General features: G+C 33.3%; 1 long non-coding RNA gene across 26 annotated transcripts; it reads left to right on the forward strand.

The window, feature by feature from the left end:
* The first annotated feature begins 7,579 nt into the window (after positions 1 to 7,579).
* On the forward strand, positions 7,580 to 15,829 carry LOC113310022. 26 transcript variants are annotated; one of them, XR_003340873.1, is made up of 10 exons: positions 7,586 to 7,888; positions 8,326 to 8,541; positions 8,706 to 8,850; positions 8,961 to 9,111; positions 9,479 to 9,599; positions 10,066 to 10,148; positions 11,382 to 13,901; positions 13,995 to 14,222; positions 15,192 to 15,216; positions 15,364 to 15,829. It is a non-coding gene; the product is annotated as an uncharacterized LOC113310022 (long non-coding RNA). The 26 variants fall into 26 exon arrangements; XR_003340877.1 differs by lacking the exons at positions 15,192 to 15,216; positions 15,364 to 15,829 and having other exon boundaries at positions 11,382 to 11,559; positions 13,038 to 13,090; positions 13,318 to 13,901; positions 13,995 to 14,810; XR_003340851.1 differs by lacking the exons at positions 15,192 to 15,216; positions 15,364 to 15,829 and having other exon boundaries at positions 7,580 to 7,707; positions 7,822 to 7,888; positions 13,995 to 14,810.
* The last annotated feature ends 2,126 nt before the right edge of the window (positions 15,830 to 17,955 follow it).

Here is a 17,955-nt window from a genome sequence, read left to right on the forward strand (position 1 = left end):
AATCCAACATGCTGAAATTACATGCTTTGGAATTATGGTTAGGTAAACTGAGTTTTTCGAAAGAGAATGAAGAATCAATAGTTGGTCTCTTACCACCACCAGCAGACCGTTTTGATGGGATGTGAGTAAACCCGAACTGTCTCCTTCTTTATTCCCTTTCGATGCTTCTAAACTACTAGCAGTTGTCATTTCTAAAAGACTTTATGGTGGTGTCACAAAGATCTATCATCTTATAATTATAAGCCATGGATAGTCAGTTTTCGCTTCTTTGTAAAGCCAAATTCACTTCAAATTCGAGGAGGAGAGCATGTCTGAGACTAGAGTATTTCAATCTAATTTATGTTTAATCGGGAAACTAAATTTGTCCCGCCAGGTACTTTCTTCTCTTTCATCTTCAGATTTTACACTTTAAATTTTTTTGTGTTTTAAGTTTAAGAGTCTTCCATCTCTGTATATAATTAGTATTCTTCTTCATCATCAAAGGTTTCTATGGTTCTTCGGGACCCAAAAATACTTGCTAAATATAGGTAATCTTTGTTAGCATCTTGAGTTGTGAATATTCTGAAACAACATTTCCAATTATCATGATTTTCCTTTCATTGATGTAATAAGTTATTTCTTTTGATATCCAGCTTAAAATGTTGAACCTTCTATTGACATTTTTTGTGACATCTCAATACTTCCCCTTGCTTAGTTTCTATTTGTCTCTTTGGGAGCAGCAGTACATGAAAAAATAGAAACCCAACATGACAGCAAAAATATGTCATATTTTCCCACATCCATGTGCATTTCACTAATTTATTTGGTGTTGATATTCCTTTTCATCAGGTTTATACTTTCTTATATTTATCCATGTATGTTTGGCATTAACTGTATATATGTGCTGCTGTGCACAGAACAATTGCTGCTGAAGATTTATATCAGATGATTCGGCTGTACGGCCTGTCGGATGATGAAGACGAAGTCTTGGTTGCAAACTGGATGACAGAGCTCTAAAGGGTAAGGGTCCGAAATGCTTTTCAATACCGGGAAACTACGTCACAGAACTGGAGCGTCAGTACCCGACGATGGAAAATACCCAATTTATTCACAGCTATAGATATATGATCCTAATCAGGTCCTGGACTTCTGTGCGAAACGAAATCCCCAGCTGAAGAGATGCTCTTTCCTCTGCTCCTTTGTCTCCGAAAGTGTAAAGCTGTTGGCAGATCATTGGAGTGCGAAGTTCATTGAATGATAACCAGTCTAATTTCTTATTAACATCAGGTAAACTACTTTGGTTTTCTTATATTTTATTTTAAACTTTTTTGTGGAATTGCTGCGAAGAATTCTTTGCTTGAGTATAACATTGTACATAATCGAAAGCATGTTAACTATTATAACAACAAATATTTGAATATAAAGTCTTATATGGCAATGGGCGAATTCAAGATTTGACTTTTCTAAAGTATTATATGGCAATGGGTTCAGAAGAAGATGGGATACAATCTCACATGGGCGATGCTTTCTACACAATTCATAAAGGAAGGAATTGTTGTTAACAGGATGGGGTTAGTGTATTTGCATCTACTCTACGTTGTTTTGGAAGCGTTGATATTAGATGTATAAATACTAACCCAATATCAGTTAAAAAACAGTAACTAATTATCTATTTGTCCTAGGTTGCTTAGGTTGTCGTGTTGTGATACTAATATAAGTTGCATTTCAAGAAAATTAGGGCTGCTAAGTTTCATGTGGCCTAGAGATGGTGTTTGAGTACGTAAGTTTGGATCTCAGATTCTAAAATGTTATCAAATTGGTCATCATTTGCATGTTCAGTATGGTTAGCATGGACATCTTCTTTCGTACTTAAGTTTCATATGTGCAAATTGTTTGGGCTACCATATCTTTGCAAAGTTTCTCCGACAGCTCCAATGATTATGATAATATGATAAGTGACATATGTTTCAATTGATGGTATTTTTGTGTACCACAACAAAGTGAAGGTATAATATTCATTTGTTTCAGTATTGTTATCAACTGTTAGCTATTGGCTAACCTTTTCTATCCCTGATGAGCAATTCACTTATTGTTTTTGGTTGATTTTGAATCGGAATTAGATATAGTTTAGCATGTCAAAGCTAAAACTCATGAAAAGGGAGTTGGAGGAAGCCTGATCTACTTATGTTTCTCCTTCTACTCCAAGATTTGATCTTTAGATCAAATGCAAGATTTTATTTATGTGTTGAAATGAAAACGTTAATGTGGTGGTTGTTTTATTTTGTGGTACATTATTTTTCTTGAACTGACAATTTGAAAATTATAATTTTATTCATATATGTTTAATACTCCTTAAATTTTTGTTTAGGTTGCTTCAGATAGAACTTACTGCACCAATTAAAGTGGCGAGCCACTGAAATCCTACAAATTCTGCAAAACTGCAGAGGTTCCTAGCAGTTTCTACGACATCAAGCTTGGGGATTTGAATAAGATAGAAAGCTGAAGACATCAATGGGGACGGACTTCTCATGCATAACCAAGATGGTGTGGAAAAACTATAGACTTTTGTAACATTTTGGGATGGTGTTTTTGTCCAAAAAGCCCTCATTTATGAAACTATCAAGGTATGTTGTTTGTTTGATTCAAAGCTTTATAAATGCATAACTAAATATAATTAATGTATCCAGATCATACCTATGATTATATTACTTAATTTTATGATAGCATCTGTAATTGCTGAGGGAATATCACGACTTCGAGGATGAAGATTTATATCGACATGCAAGATTAGTAACATCAGCTGTTGAACTCCCCAAAAACAGACACTCTAAAAGCTTGGCCTTCTTTTCTTTATCTTCTCAAGATTCGTAACACTCTAAAATAAGGTTAGGCTCTCTGTTGGCTTAAACTGAATAAAGTACAAAAAGAATAGCTAACAGCATATTACTACTATAGTATGTGTATAGACTATACAGTCATTCAATAAATAGCTTCTCTGATATCTCAAAATCAGGAAACACATTGAAACAAACCATGATTTTTTTTATTTAGTTGTATGCAGTCGATACATAACTCTGGAGTATGGAATGCCTGAACAATTTTATTAAATATGATATCTTTAGCTTCAACGATTTAATTGCATGACAGAAGTATTCCAAGAATCAAAATTTGTATTAGATCTTCTTAGCTAGGCGAGTACAAAGAGTGTTTTTCTTTTGGCTCTGATCCATTCTCTTCTTTCCAATTAATGATTGTGAAGTGAGGAAATATGAAATGTTTCGAGGCACATAGGCAGTGGAAAAACAAGGCATGTCAATGGAATAACAAAGACTTTGGGTTCAACATAACGTCAGCCTGTTGGGAATTAGACTCAAAATCGGTTTGATTAGTATTAGACTCTAACCTTTTGTCGAGCCTGTTTAGTATGATCCACTGACATAGGAGAAACAAATCACATTTAAAAATTGGCGGAACGAGTTTATAGTATACAAGATAGTTAAAACTGAGTTAAAACTTAAAAGTGCATGGTTACTCTGGGATGGGAACGATAATAATTGCTACGAGAGTAGTTATCGACGTTTTTACTCGGTGATAATATGATGGTATCCAAACTCATTTTGGTTGATTCACTTATGGGGGAGGAATGGAATGGAAATCTACACCAAGCTTGACATATTTTGCTAGCAGATGAGTGCTCTAAACTAAAAATAATAATTGTACGAATACCTCACACATAGGATGTACCACATATACATCGTCCAATTACAGATCATCAAGATATTATTTTCCTATCATAGTTTCGTCATGCAACACATATATTACTTAAACATGAATTAAAAGACTACAAAAAGTAAGAAGATTACCCAACAATCAGTGAAGTGCTAAATTCCTAGGTATGATTTTATTGTGTTTAGATAACAATTAAGAAATGCAACATCATCAACCACAAACACCATCCAAACAGGATAAGAAGGTTGTGCCATGTCATGATTATTAATTATGTTGGAATCTGCCAGCAAGATAGCCATAACGATCAACTAAGATGACTATTTTTATTTTTGAACATAGAATATGAAAACATATAACATCGTTCCAACTTTAACAGTGGAGAAATTCAGTGATAACCCATGACACAACTTTTGTAGATTATATATTGGCTATTTGTTCAATTGTTTTTATTAGTTGGCTGTACTAGGTTGGATTATCTATATTCTAAAAGGCAAATAGAACACATGTTTAACTAAAACGATAAGAGTTGTTTTGTCAAGTTTTTGTGTATGTAATAAATAAAAACCTCAACAACTCAATGACAATGGTAATCCAACCAATTATTAAGGAAAAAATGCAAATACTTAGCAAATTTATATGCAGGGAGATCACATTCATGAGATTGTGATGCCACCACACTCCCAATACCACGGAGAAAAGCTACGAGAGCAGAACACAATCTACTTACGAACTTTTGTAGCTATACATGACTTTATAAACCAATACGAGGATACAATGTGATTATACTACAAACCATTCACTCATAGAGAAACCTCTAATGTTGAGAACAAGAAAATTACGAGATATAGATTAATCTACTTACGAATATAGGATCTCATAACAAGAATTGGAGACGTAAAAGACCCAACGGGTAATTACAACATAATTATATCTAAGTAAACGTTTGAGAGACATTGTTTTTTTGTTGTACACTTAAAACACATTAAAAAAAGTTAGATTGTTACATTTGCGGGAGAAAATTGGTCCCAATTTCCAAAAATTGAACTGAAACGCTAGAGAGTAGTGTTAAACAATAGTGTGATACAAGATGAAAGAGGAAATGAATAAATAATAATTCTATGTGGTTATTTAGCCAGTCGAATCACATTGTAAATCAGTGACAATGGAGAAGACGAGGATATGATAATTGCAACATCAACATAGGTTGTTTAAATGAATTGCATTTCATTTCAAGAAAGAGAAGCTAAGCAGTTTATCCATTACGAAGACATAGTGTTTGGTTCATTCCCAGAATAACACACCATATTTCAACTGAAGCAACAAGGACGTACAAAGAAAAAAATTGTACAGATTGAACGTCTATGCAACAAAAATGTGCATAACTCCGAAGAACTCGAAATAATACATGAGCATTGCACATATACATCAAAAGAAGAAAAGAATGCATACAACATCATAACTTGACACATACATTGATTTCACCACTTAAACTTGACAAAGGAGATCACAATAAATAACAAAATGAAGATAGTAATGCAACGACAATATTCAAACTAATTAATTATTGAGGATTTTTTTAACGAGTTTATGATAACTTTGTGATCATTATCAAACCGTACTCATTGGTATGCTTTTCACGATATTTTTCGATTATAAACTTTCAATTATAATAACCACAACATATTATTCAGATAACAATTGTTTATTTATGGAATGGACAACATCAATTAATTAATAAAACTTCAAGCTCATGCATTTGTGAGTATTTCAATGCAATGTTCTTTGCCGTCTAAACATCAAATCATGGGTAGTGTTGGACTAGATAAGCACCGTGAACTGTAGCTTCATCGTATTTGAATTTTATATTTTAGAAAATCAGGTTTCTAAATTTTGAAATTTTATTTCATAGATATAATATAACACCTCTCATTTGAGCACCATGTTTGTCCAATTGAGTCAAACTAGCTTGGTTAAGCATCTTTCGAGGCGTGACAAATGATTCTCATTGACAGCCAAAAACATATCGCACATTGACTATTATTGAGCGTGAAATATCATTACATCTTGATTATCAGTTCACTTGACCATAATCAAGTATTTTACTTACGCCATGTACCGACTATTTACCTAGGATTGAATAAAGTAAACTTTAAAATCAACTAAACAACCGAAATATATTAAATTAAGATAACCAAAAACATGTAACAAAATACCAAAATTAGAGGTTGAGAATGTAAGAAGTAACAACATATTAATATTTTCTTCCAAATTAAATAGGCTTATTATTTAATTAGGTTATTCATATTGAATTAATATACCGTATATTGAATAACCATGGATAAAACAATATATATAGTGATGAAATATTGAGACATGAATATAGGAAGAGTAATGCCTATGGACATAAGAAACGAAAATCATTGCTTGAAAACAAGGTAATTAAACTTTGTGAAGGATCAAGAGCTCTGATAGTGATGCTGGGAAAGAGCAAGAATGCATCAAACAAAAAAAAAATTAATCAAATCTTATGGGATTCTTATGGGTCCTTAATAAAGAACCAAAATATTCTGATAACAAAGATAAATTGGAGAACTTATTGGAGTATCTAGATCAAAAAAACGATATCCATTTAAACCTTTTGAGTGACTAAATTCTAAAAAAGAAACGAAAAAACATGAATTTGAAACGGAAAAACATATGAAAGATTATGCAAAAAATCAAAACAAGAGTATGAGCTACAAAAATTTAAACAATATAAAAAATGGAAAAAGTTTAGGATAATATTACATTTTTTGAGTTTTTGATGTTGCATGATTTTGATCCGATAAAGAGCGATGAGAACTATCATCTCAACATTGGCATCTTACTATCACTTGACATTAAGATGCTCGAGGTTTATTTGAAGAATGGAGATTCCATTGAATATGGGGAAGATAATCGAATTTAACAATCAAAGAAATCGACAAGTACATGATTACATTTTAGGAGATCGGGTCATAGCAACATTGTTTAAATAACGAGCATGCATCGGTCTTTTTCTACTAGGTGGATTTGAATAGAAAATTTACAAATACATGACATCAATCCATGAAAATTTGGAGAATTTAAAATGAAACAAAAACATATATAGGGTACATCGATTCAAACAAATGTTTAGAAAGATATACATTTCTCAACGTAGAAAAATTTGGACTCGAAAAAGAATGCAACTGTACCAGAATAATGAAATGCCCAAAGAGAGAATCTTGGACGGGTCGAAGACATACTCATTCACTTTTCGGAGTAGTTTCTATTGAATCTAAGTTAGGGATGCTATACCTCCAGTTTTTATCGCCGATCAAAAAAAAAAAAGAACTCCAGTTTATATCGTTCACTTTATCTTATGCATGGTTCATCGGGTTTTTGGCCGCATCAAAGGCATTAACAAATGCTTGAACAACTTAAATCTTTTGTATTATTCACCTATTATTGTTTTGGTAATTTAAATTCTTATCTATATAAGACTATCTTTCTCTTCGGAATAGATTTTCTAGATTACTTCATTAAATTTTATACTTACTATTTTGAAATTCTTAGATTTTTTTTCTTCTGAGTAATTTATTAAAGAAAATACTGAAATTGTTTATTTATTCGTTCCAAGTAAATGATTCAGTTTTGGTTCAAACCACACATAAGATTAAATCATAGTTATAAAAAGGTATGAGGTTTATGTCCATGATGACAAAAGCTATCAGGTGGACGATGTTTAATACAGGCCCGATCTGAAGGTCGGGAAGCTCCGGATGGAGTAGTCATTAGACGGTCAGGAAACTTCAGGTATTACGTGGTCTATAGAATAGGGGATGGATGCGTCGTATGTAACCCTAATTATCGCTACAAACACTCTCTTTTCTCTCTTCGTCGCCTCTCTGAGAAACCTAAGTTACTCGGTCCAGTGAAACGTAAGGGTTTCATATTCAACAAGGAAGAGAAGAAAAACTCAATTCACATCACCATCAAGTATATCTCTACTGTATTTTTCTACCTGGCCTCTTGGGTCTCACCTCAATTACCTCAGAAACCCAAGCTTTTTACTTTATCTCTTTTTACGTTTCTTCCTTCCGTGTAATGCAGGTTTTTAAAGTAGATTTATATGTCGCAGTTGAATCAGAAAGATGATTGAGAGGAGTAGAAGAAGAAGGTAAACATACAGATTCATGGAAATCTTAGAATTTTACTTTTGAGGTCTCTAATTAACTTAAAAGAACAATTTAGTGAATCGGCAATTACAAGTCTGAGACTGGAGATACTAGAGTTGTCAAAGATATGTAATTTCTTGGGCCTTCGGTGTTTTTTCTTCATTATGTGCCATAATTATTATTGTTTTATTTTTTTTGGCAAATAGAGTGATACCACAAAACAATTCGTTCTTCTTCATTCTTGGTACTTAGGATGTAAGCTTTCACTGTTTTACATCTTTGTCTTTGTTAGTCCAGGTTGCAAGTAGAAAAGTACTTCATTAATTCGTTTTTGAAAGAGTTGTAACAAACATAATTTAAGTGTCCACTTTGTAATTAACAAACATAATTCGTTTTTTTCGTTGGCTATAATTTCTCATTCCGATTTTCTTTTCTGTAGGTTTTTAGGGCTTTTGTGTATTTTATGGCAGATAAGTTAACATCAACAAGACCTAAGGGCAGAAAATTAGGAAGTAGTTAATCAAAATTCAAATAAGATCAGCTTTTATATAAAGTGAAAAAATTGCAAAAGATGACAGTGGTTTGACTGTATGGCTTGGACGGTTTGCAGTGGACATGCAATTGCTCTCCAGCTGACAAGGGACTTTTAAAGGTGGTAAGGAACTTTGTAAGTTTTTGATAAGTTTTCAATGTGCAAAGTTTTGTTCTCTTTTTTATTATATGTATGTGTGTCAGAGTCCTTGATCGGATTTTCTCTGACAAGAATATATCCAAATTTGAGGGATGAAGAATATTGTTTGATTATAACTGATTGCGCAGAACTTTGTATTACCGAACAATAGTATCAAGGATTACAACTTTGGTGGGATTCAACACAATCAAAATGAGATTCTCCATCTAAAAAAGAGAGATGGCTGAAAGTTCTATTGACTGAGAGTCAACAGCTGTGAGACAAATGAATTAGGTGCAACTTCAGAACATGCTTTACGGGCTTATAGTGTAATTAGCTTAGAAAACTGTCTTATTTTGTTTCACTTTCATCCTACAATCCTGACCTCAATTATTTTTTTACAGGTTTCTAGATTGGATTCTGGATGTTGAGGACTACGGGATATATTACACTACCTTTATCTCATGAATTTGGATTGTAATAATTAGAGATGGTTAAGGTAGAGGTATTAATCTTTACGGAGATGATTGCGACAATGAGATCATGGTTGGGAAGGTAATTTTATTTTCGTTTATATAATCTTAAAACACATGTACAAAAAAGAGGAGGAAAAAATTCATTTTAATTTCCTCATGATATTTTGCTAAACTTTTTTGATCATGCCTACAATTTTTTCAAAGAGATCTGTAGTTGATATGTATACGTATCAAATCAGGCATTTTTCGCAAGTACTTTTAAGCAAATGTCTTTTTTGTCTTCTAGGTTTGAGACAAAGTGCTAAATCATGTTTCAAGTCCTACGAGAACAGAATTTGATTCATAACAAGAAAATTATTGGAGTTTGTTCAGCCGACACTACGTTAATGGTGGTAGTCCAGCCAGCCATACCAAGTAATTTGACATCTCTTTCCTCAATTGTGCAGACGTGGAAATTCCAAAGGTGTGTTCATATACATAACCAAGTTCAATATTGATAAAGCAAAGCACATATGGGAAGAGATGATTGAATGGAGGAAGGGATTTGATGCTGACACTGTTAGTGAGGTATGTATATGCGAAAACAACATATGCTAGATTAGAAATTCCTTCCAATGATCCTCATGATAATTTTAATTCGCAGGCAAGTCTAATTCTTACTTTTGTATGTTAAACTAGAGTTTGTATGGCTATATTCAATATTTAATTCTCACTATTATGAGTGTGCTCTGAATTAAAGTTAAAGAAGAAAGGATGTGTAATCCACGCTTCACTCTTGATCAGGGTTATATAAACTGCTCATTTTATCAGAAGAGATTATAGAATTATAAATTTAGTGTCATGCTTACCCTTCATATTGGAAATTCTTTAGGATTATTTTGCTTGCTTTCTCCCGTTGCTCAACATTCTGCATTACTCTAGAAAAGGTCATTGGTCTCGCTGCCCGATAAATTTGGTCTACCTTCTTTTTTGATATCATGATTTCCTATGTGAAGGATGTCAACAGTTAAAGACATTTTTCCATTTCCCCCAGGCGAAATACTCTAAGATGAGAGGGTCAATGGAGGAGCATTCACGGGTACTGACGGTTTCCAGTTCCTATTCAATCTAATACCTGTAAGTTTCGAGAGGGACAAACGGGATAATTTTTTCCCCATCAATTTACAATTTTGGCGCAAGCATATCATTCTTTTATCTTGAATAACAAACCCGGGCACTCTTAATCTTCAATTATTTTAACTTATTGGTTGTTGTGTATTTATATGACTGTGGGTATGGCCGGTATGAAATCTCATATAATCATATTACCAGATGTATTTTCCTAGAAAAATGTTTTTGTTTAGTTCTCCATTATTTTTGATTCTTATTGTTAATTAAACAATATAATGACAACTACAGGTTCCGAGGAGACTGATCTAGGACCAAAAAAGTCACTCCGGGTGAAAAACTCCATCTTTGTATACTCTTAGGTTTAGAAAGTCTACCTCTGAACTGGGTTTTGTTTGTAATCCAACCAAAGTAGGATTAGACATTCTTGACAGCGTTGTGGTTTTGCTGATTCAATTCGTCAAGTGTATAAAACTACTTTTTGCACAACTTGGAATATCAACCCTCCATGTTGAAGCTAATCTGTTATCTCAATTTTTGAATGTCGTTAAAATTTTATGTTGGTTTAGTATACGGGATTGTGTCTTAAGTATTTGCAGGAAAATCTGTCACATTGGGAAAATTGCTAGACTAAAATTTCCGATGACACTGAAACATATCTCCAACATTTCCTGAAAGTTAGTATAAGATTTATTTCTCATGTATTTACTTAATCACATAGTTACATCTTTTTTTTTGTGCTCCCCTTAGACTTCCGAGAGATTCACTATTTAATAAAAGTGTAGATGTTTCATATGGTTAGTACTGATCAAATGAAGCATGCCTCTTTCTCCCATCTCAAGGAAAATACGTTTCTTCTATTGAGATTTATGTACTCAGTATATCCTTGAGATAGTTGCTGACATATCTTATTAGGACCATGATGTTATTATTCTGCAAATCCTTTGGGTAATCGAGCCTGAGTGGAATATATAATGTCACTAACAGATTGTGCAATTCTAGGGTTTTGTTGTAATTGATGTTAATACTTTCTTGCAGCCAAGGGAGTTTGGTCCCACTATTGAATCAAAAGTTGAGAAAATTTTTGGCCATCTTTACAAGTGTATAGTTCAGTACGTAAATAGCTTCCAGAAATTTAAACTGCAACCATTGCGCTCACTGGAGTTTTAGACAGTATCATCTCTATGCATTGTTTGCATCCAATATTTCCTTTATTTTTTAATATCCAATTCTTTATTGCAGATATCAGGCATCACTCTCAGTTATGACTCACAAGATATCACCACCACTTTGAAAAGCGAAAGATAAATAAAGATAATATACTATATGGGACTGGCCCGCCAGGTTCTGACTCACAAGCTATCACCACCAATTTGAAAAGTGAAAGAAAAATGAAGTATATATGGGGTTGGACTGCTAGGTAAATGGACTTTATATTACTGTACTGTGGACTTCATGTTGCTCAGGTTAGGAACAAAACCCTTGCCTTATATGCTTGAGCTGTTAGATTGATAATTTTGTGGATATCTCTCATAATTATCGTTGGAGTCAAAATTAGATATTTTAGAACTTTCAGGATTATTAGAACTTTCAGGATTATAATAGCGTAAGCTGGAAATTTGTACGATTTTATTCTACATTAGTTCGTTGTAATCCATGTGTCTAAGATTTTTGTTTAGTTTGCTAGATTGTCCATTCAAATTTTGAATTTTGACATGTTTAATTTATTTTAGAACAAAGTTTCATTGACCAAAATGGTCCATTAATGAATGAGTCTGTGGCACAACGGTAGTGCGTCTGACATCAAGTTAGAAGGTTGTGTGTTCGATTCATACCAGATTCAGTCCTCTGTAGTAATTGTTTTGTTATTTGTACGCTTTGAACTAACTTACAAGTAGTTATATAAATTACACTAAATTGATATGAATGATAGAAGTACAGTAGTTCTTTTCCAGATGATGGGGAAACATATTTTGGCTTTGTGATTATTGGGTCACAAATCATAAGATATCACAAATTATGTGATATTGGCTACTTCCATACGCCTAATTTTCCCATTATATGATTTTGAATTTGATCCACTCATCAACTAGCTACTGTGTGTGCATGTGCATATTTTTAGCACTTGAGACTGCTTTTTGTACTGTGTGGAGTCGGATGTTTGACAAGTGGAGGGAGAAGGGAAGTTCATGAAGAAGGCAATTAGAGAAGATGCTAAGATAAATGGTAATATCTCAGTGAAGGTAACAATATTATCATTATTAATATTCATGTTAGTTATATAGAGTGCAGAACAATAGAGACTGGAGAGTAAACACGGGTTTGCGGATCATGTTGGTAAATTGTACTGCCTACTTCCTAGCATCTATTTTCGAAGTTAATTTGTTTGTAACTGAATACATCGTGACTTGGCAGTAGCTAATTTCAAAATCCACGATAAATATAGGTTATTTCTACTTTGTTAAATAGGTTGAGTTTACAGTATAATGAAAAATGTATCGAAGTGGTATTTATGTCTCTCCGGTAAAAAGAATAGTGGTTGATGGTATGATAACGTAGTTTTTTGACTATCTTCATTCGGATTTAAGACAATTGCAAATCAGTTAGTCACATAGTTTTACTTATTCATGAAATTATCAATGCAATTAAGATGCTCTATTATTTTTATGAATGGTCGTACAACTATCTCACTGCTTTACATGATACCATTTGTAATTGTTGCTGGTGTAAGGTTTGCTTTTTATATCATTATATGATGTTGAATTTTATTCTCTAATACCTACCTATTGTCTCTGTGTGTGTACATGTGCATATTTTGGCACTAGAGTTACAAATGATCAGGTGCTGGGAAACCGCGAGATGCATGTTTAACAGTCTTCACTAATTTGATTATTGCAGGAACTGAGATGGTTATATATGGATTATTGCAGGAACTGAGATGGTCATATATAGTAAGTTCGACACTTTGTGCATGTTGCCACATTGTGGGATATGCTTACAGGACTATGAATAATCTGGCTAACATAATTTTTTATGTGAATTTGTTGCTTTAATGTTTTCTAGGGGCACTAGGCTCCTTTATATGCAGTTTTTATATTGGTTACTGCTAAAGAAAATTAAGTGAACACCGTAATGAATTTTCCCATCCATGAGTGGATTGTGAATCCATAATCCGCAGGTTCAATCCCCGTCATTCATTCGCCCATCAAGAAAAGGGACAGGAAAATCCCAACTAAAGATTTATCTGCAAGAGTCAACTCCTTGGATGGATCTTCTGGATCACAGTTCCCTATTTTCTATTCTTACGTGAACACCTCTGGAACCCAAAATGCATGTTGTAGTAAGTCAGAAAAGTAAAATACAGATATGAAAATACTACTAATTATGTCTTCTTATTTTTAGGTTTCCTTCAAATGCAGGTTTTATATGCTATTGAATCTCAACGTGATGCTCGACTGTTTTCATGAGGCATTAGGTTCTTATCTGTACAACAATTAGGAGGTTACTCATACAAAAATTGAGGAGGTTATCATGGACATAACACATACGAGAGAGATTGCTTGATCAACCATCCATTTTTTGCTTTGCTGATGAGGCAGGAGTTCCCTTTTCCTTGATTTTTTTTCCATGCATGTGGTTGAAATATATTTTGGACATTTTTGGCAGGAGTTACCCCTTGCACTTGGTTTATACTATATGTACGTAACACTTGGTTCCAGATACCTAGATTTTAAAAAGGTGGATACTATAAGAAAAAACCAGGTGACTTTCAGCAATCTCAAACCTTGCGTTTTAGTAATATTTGTCATTTCATGTGTTATGTTGTGCTAAGTATGGAATTGCCAATATCAATAGATGCGTACCGAATTGGGAAATCTACCATGGAAATAATAATTCAAACACTGGAAAAAGAAGCTGAGAAGAGGCAAGTATTACGCAACCTAACATACGCTGGATTATTAATTTTCATTCTCCCATTCGAGATTTTATTATATCAGGAGTTCTGATCACATTATCAGTGGAGATAATTGGGGTTTCAATGGAGAGGAGAGACACTTCCATGGGATAAAGGTTTTATTCATTGTAAGCACAGTGCATACCTGCATTTTTTTTTCATTTTTCTTCTCATAGTGTCATCTTTAATTTATGTATAGCTGATGTTAATTTAGTACGATCCATTAATGACTCAGTCAAAATCTCTAGGATAATATTCGATAATGCCATGGGTGGAGAACTTTCTCTCACAAATTTTATTCTTACTTATTTGGAGCAAAAGTTGTGGCAGAGGGAAGACAGGGGGTTTCCATAGGTATCATCATTGTTAAAGACGCCTGAGGCTAGATTCAAGTGAAAATTAGTGTTGAAATATGTTATCAGGACATTTATGTGTTAATTGCGGCATCGATTGTCTATCTCTATATGGGTTATGTTGCCGAATAAGCAAAAAGGATCCCATCAACTCTGGATTCAGAAGGATGGATAAAGACTGGGAGATCTATGATATGTCAACGATAAGGGTTGTCTTTATGTTTTAGATATGCATAGGCTTAAAGAATTGGCCAAGCATGAGGAATACGATCTACGTAGTTACGGAACTGAATCAATTAACACATCGGTTCAGGTTTTCATTCGATTAATCCTGCAATTAAGTTTATCTTTCGGTTTTCCTTATAATTAGTCTTACACATAGAAAGTTCCTTCAGCGGAAGAATTCTGATTATATAATGTCTGAAAATCAAATGTCATTTTTTTAAATATGCAGATCACTCTCCATTCATTACCGAGTTTCTTTATTTAGGGTATTGTTGGAAGGTCTTAATGTAACTAATATGAAGATTTTAGCGAATGGCGTATATAGTACATCTGTCCATGTACTTCTGTATATTGGTGTTCAGATCCCATGAAATCAACTTTTTCAATACGTACTAACTTTCACATATGCGTTGCTCTTAATATATCTTTTAAACTGATCATAAAGAAATTGATTTTAAGATTTGCTTATATTTTTATAAGTGAATTAGTCTGATGTAGCTATGTTTTTAATATCTTCAGATCATAAAGAGATCTTGGAAGAAAGGTAATTTACAATCGGCTTTCATGTGTCATTTGTTTTGTTCTCTTAATTTATCAGGGTCTGTTTTGATTTTCTTGGTAGGAAAGCTTCTACATGTTTGATGAGAGTTCTTTTGTTGGTGATAGAGGAGGTGGCATGTTTGTATTGCAGGTTGGCATACCTCTTGGGAAAGAGCCATTGTAAAATGGTTTGAGCTGAAAACTGGCGTTATAGTGGTATCCATCCCTTGGTAGTCTCTAGAATTTCATAACTTTTGCTAAGGAAGTAGAGGCAAGTATCGAATGATGGAGATACAACAGTGAGTGGTATCTCCTCACTTGCAATAACAACCCGAATTGTGAGTCTACAGATCTGGGCTTTGAATGGACTTCTCTTGACCACAGATGTTTCTGGCTTATTTTATGTGTCATTTTGTCCCAAGTGCAGGTAATTTTGAAAACTTTTTCTTCCGCAGTAAGAAGTGATAAAAAAAATAATGCATGGACTATATGGTGCAAGCATTAACACCATCTTTTTAGCATGACTACATTGTCCTTGGAATTTCTATTGTTCCTAAACAGTTTGTGTTACTTTTATAATAACCCGAGCAATGAATATTGCGAATTGTCTTTGTACTTAATCATGATATTAGAGATTATATATATAATGATATTTTTTGGTAGTCTACTATTCATTTCAGTAGTTCAGTCATTTGTGTTCTGGCAGGAGTCTCTACTTGCTATGGAAACTACACGTCCCTAGGTGTAACATATATAATAAGAGGCTTGACATAACAATTTGAATATTTATACCCATTGTTTCTAGAAAATGGTTACTATCACTTTTTCCATTTGACATATTCTTGCCTCAAATATCATTGCACTGCTTTGGATAATATGAAACCCTGTCATAGACAAACATTTCCAAGAACAATTCTAAACTCATCAAGGAATTTGACGGAGATATCTCCAAAGAGGGATGGCCAGCTGCTCTATCATTGTGATAGCCGGATAAATGTTGGCAGTCTACCGGGATAAATATCGAGAGATTTCTTTGGTACATTAATCATTTCCGCTTTCCGAACCTGTTTTTGCATTCCTTATCTCTAACTAAAGTAATGTTGTCAGACCATCTGCAAGCTGGAAAAGATGGAAGTTAGACTAGCAATGAGATCATTATTAAATATGTAGAGACGAAAAGAGCAATTTGATTTTACGATTTGTAAGGGGATACCATTTCATGAAGGAGAAAAAAATTCTGAGAAATCTTGACTGTCAGATTGTCCACATGATAATAGTATTTGTAATGCTAATGTCGATATCATCCCATATAAATCATTGAATCTAAAGAAGGTAAAATGCTTGAAGCTGATTTAATTGAAAATAAGTTCATAAAAGATGTAGAGATTGAGAATGGTGTCATAAAAAAACAACTAAAGTACAAGATGTATGAAGAAAATCCCAACAATGCCTCACATAGTGAAATGTATATGGCAAGGTCATCTGTACAAGAAGATGGACTTAGATACATGTAAAAAAACAAACTTCAAAAAATGAAAATTTTAAAATTTTGTTGTATGATTCACATACAAGATTCCCATAATATGCCCTAAAAAAGAGTTGATCTAATTTATGAACTTCTGTTCTGAATCATTCATGTTGTATAAAGAAAATTGTCACTTTACTTGTTGTTCTCTCATCGCTATCACCATCATATACTAAACTAAACTAATTTAGAGTTTCTAACATGAATCCATTTGTTCTTTTGATTTATTTATTTCGGTATTCAGTAAACGATGATTGTTTTAAAACTAACTCAAAGATAAATACGAAATATAATTGACTAAGTTGTATTTGGATACTCAGTCCAGTTGTGATCCTTTTTAATGTATTTATACGCTTAAGACTATAAGAAGAGGTTGAGCCGGGCCGTAAGGCCACGGTGATACCTAGTTTATATATAAATTCTCTAAAGAGGTAATATATTGTATTAAAGAAAAGATTTGGGAAATTGATTTATTTTTAAAGATTTGGTGCGTCTTTTGTGGGAAATTTATTTATTTTTAAAGATTTGGGGCGTACTTTGCTCTCAAAATTACGTTTATAGATGGTAGTAATAAAATAAATCTACCCGCTGGAGATTTGGAATCTTTATTCATTTATTACACGAATTAAATCTAGAAAGAAAAATAAATTTGCGTATGACTCCGGCGCCAATTAATCCTTTCCATTCATGGGTCTACCAATAGCGATATCATTTCTGCAAAGTAGAGCGACTAAGATTATTTAGGATAAAGTATGTACCCATATAACTGTTGATATTATTTCTGCAAAGTAGAGCGACAACGATTACTCAGGATAATTTATATACCCGCATAGTTGCAGTTTTCTCCGAGCCATTTTTTTCCCGACTTTTTGACTTTGACTGTTGGTTCTGTTGATGCATGCGCTGGTTTAATGATAAAAAGAATTTTTTTTTTGAGTCAATACGAAGCCAAAGTCAAATAAAATGAAAATAAGTAAATATTTTCAAAATACCTATCCAACCCTTAATATTGTTTCTTAACGTTCTCTATTCTAAAATCCGCTTACAACACAAAAAGTGACGGTGATTATCACGATCACTAAGTATAATTTCGAACATGAATGAAATCCGAAACGAGGTAAAGGAAAAAGAGAAGATCGTGCGGCATATCCAAACAACATTAAATATTAAGAATGTTAGGGCTTACGGCAAATATTGTGATTTCTTTATGAGATTCAT

This window comes from Papaver somniferum, chromosome 9 (genome assembly GCF_003573695.1).
Source record: "Papaver somniferum cultivar HN1 chromosome 9, ASM357369v1, whole genome shotgun sequence".
In the NCBI taxonomy this organism is placed as follows: Eukaryota; Viridiplantae; Streptophyta; class Magnoliopsida; order Ranunculales; family Papaveraceae; genus Papaver; species Papaver somniferum.